The 3003-nt window shown below is 37.9% G+C and overlaps 1 pseudogene; it reads right to left on the reverse strand.

Moving 5' to 3' along the window:
• Positions 1-594: 594 nt before the first annotated feature.
• LOC143590338 (F-box protein At5g07610-like) lies at positions 595-1747 on the reverse strand (annotated as a pseudogene).
• Between the last annotated feature and the right edge of the window lie 1256 nt (positions 1748-3003).

Here is a 3003-nt window from a genome sequence, read left to right on the forward strand (position 1 = left end):
AGATTTATTCCCTGATTTAACCCATAACTCTACTACCCACATCAAGAACATGATATACACTTTAAAGACTGATAAGGTTTCTGATTAGCTACTTTTGATTATGGCAAAACTTAAGCGAGTCAACATTGTGATAGACTGATAGTCATAGCACTGATAGCCATACGAGTGGGAATCTAAATTCAGTAGTGTTGTATCCATGTTCAAGTTCAGTTATTTGTTTCTTCTTTATTGAGGAATAAAGACTCACCGCAATCTTAATTCTGACCAAGTAAGTTGAACTCAATAGGGCTGCCCAACGAGTAGATCATGTGGTGATCTATGTACCTCGGAGCTACTTGTTTATCAAACGCAGTTAAACTCCCATTCAGAACATTCAAATTTAAGTCTCCGGATATCACATCGGATAGAGGTAAACATGTTTAGAGCTTAGATTGGTTTGACATACAAAGAGTCCGTTGCTTAGTCGTTTGATATTCTATGGATTCTAGAACAAAATAACCTAACAATCTGATAACAAACATGTGCATATTGTTGTATAAAAATCAACTATTTGATAAAATGTTCCAATAAGCAATCCAAACACAAGTTCCAAATTAAGCCATATATAAACACACATTCAAACAACTTATTATCAAAAAAACATAAACAAAGCTAACGAACAATTTTTTAGAAAGAAGACAAGGTTTCGATGTAACGATGGAAACTTGAGGCTAAACCGAAGTATAACCTTTTACTATAAAACTCCTTAAAACTCTTGTCATGAACATTGTACCTTATCATCTTCCTGTTACACGACAACACCAAGAATGCATCTTCTTCTTCTTTACCTCTAACAACATCAAAATTATAACCGTATTGACCGACCATCTCCGACAAAGCACCCTGAAGCTCATCAAGTTGCACTCGATACTTGACAAACCACCCTGAACAATCCATCAACATCTCGTACACAACTAAACTATTCTCTACACGTTTCGTGCGTAATATTAAATGTAGATGACCTCTCGATTCCCCAAAATACGTTAATACTTCACCATTCACCAACCCCTCAGGTACGGGAAACGTTAGCAACTGTTCAACATCTATTTTAAAAAAGAAGTAATCTCTGCTTCCATAATAAGGAGGCCAATAAACGGCTCCATTCCAGTAAACCGGGCAGTGGAGGATGGCTTTTGGCACAGAGAAAGACTCGATAGAAATCTTCCATTTCCTCGTATCAGACGAGTAGATTTGAATCTGAAACAGGCCTCCACCGGGCTTTAAAGAACGAATACAAACAACTTTGTAGTGCACACACTCTGTTTGATGAAATGCCAGAGCCATAGACCAAATGTCTTTCGGGACCGATGGGATGAATGCCAATTGCTTGGTGGTGGGATAGAACACATAATATTCACGAGCACCAATGCGATCAGCAGAACAAAGTAGTAAACCGTTACAAGATTGCAGGATTTTGACATCCAAACACTTAAAAGTAGAAATCGAGACTGCGGAAAGGAGGAGGGCTTCGGTTTTCAACATCAAAGGGAACATATATATTTCCAGCAAATAGACCAAGAGATTGAGAAAGTTTAATATTATCATACCGGTGGGTTAAATGACTGTTGGTCAAAAGCAATCCCCAGTGTTTACATACGGATTTGAAACGAAGGATGGAGGTAACAGGAAGCCGGACAAGGATCTCGGTTAAAAGGTCGTCGTTGGAACCGATTATTAATGCTCCTGATTGATGATCGGAATCCTCCATGGAAGCTGTGAGAAGCAGGTTAGGGTTTTGTTTCCCAAAGTGAGGAGAAAGTGGTTTTGTCCAATTTATTATTTATTTATTTATTTTTTAACTTAGTTTAATAAGGGTGTGAATAGGGCCGGCATATCGTGTATATTCGTACACGATAACACACGAACACGAAATGTGTAAAAAGTACACGACACGAAAAATTATCATGAACCTGAATCCCAAACACGAACACGAACTTGTTACTATTTGTTAAGAAGCACATATTTGACAACCTGTTTAGTGAAACAAATTCGTCGAAAGTTCATAAAATCCTTAAAATAAAGCATAAATCCATGATCCTTAACTTACTAAGTAGGGTTTACGATGAGGCAACAAGCTGTGACGACCAGCGGAAGCACCGACGGCTGCAGGGCTGGAGTTCAGTGGCGGCACTGGTGGCCGGAGTTAAGAGGAGGAGCTGGTGGCCGAAGAGGGAATGTCGTGAGTGGTGACAGCTGAGAAACAAAGAGTGATAATGTTTTAGTAATTTAGGGTTTAAGATAACTTATATATATATATGCATATATATATATTTATTTAATTATAAAAATCTAGTCAATTACTTAACATGTATTTAACATGTAACAAATATTTTACCTAACAACTAAATTTGTGTCTACATGTTTAGCACATGAAACCTGTTAAATTCGTGTACGTACGTGTCGTGTATTCGTGTCTCGTGTATAAATTGCCAGCCCTAGGCGTGGATGGTTCAGTTTGTGTTAATCGAAACTTCAGTTTTTGAAATTTTAAAACTGTTTTATTATGATTTTTTGGTTTTTGTAAATTTGGTTCGGTTTTTATTTTTCATTTGAGTTTGAACATTTTGGGCCGAAAAATTACTTGTGGCCCAAAAATACACTTATAGGTCTAATTATTTTGTTTTGTTTTATAGAACCACAACTTTCTTTTTGTGTTTAGGCCACCTTACTTTCAAGTTTGAAGAGCCCAGTTGTATCATTTTGGCCTGACAATATTGTCTTAATCGGCTCACATTTGTTTCAGAGTATGGCTTGTGCGTTCCTCGGGAATCCATACCGTCGGATGCCGGTGTCACTTCCACTAGATAGTCGTTGTGCTACCACTAGACAGTCGTTGTGCCGCCACAAGAGCAGAAATCTATGGCGTAACACACAGTGAGATGAAAACCCGGGTAGCCCTGGGATCCGAACTGACAAAATCGCAAGACCTAGTTCAAATATTTCATTGTCAATATTCACAAAAAA

This window comes from Bidens hawaiensis, unplaced genomic scaffold (genome assembly GCF_021521415.1).
Source record: "Bidens hawaiensis isolate Kalapana, Puna unplaced genomic scaffold, B.hawaiensis_p1.1 tig00038480_1, whole genome shotgun sequence".
In the NCBI taxonomy this organism is placed as follows: Eukaryota; Viridiplantae; Streptophyta; class Magnoliopsida; order Asterales; family Asteraceae; genus Bidens; species Bidens hawaiensis.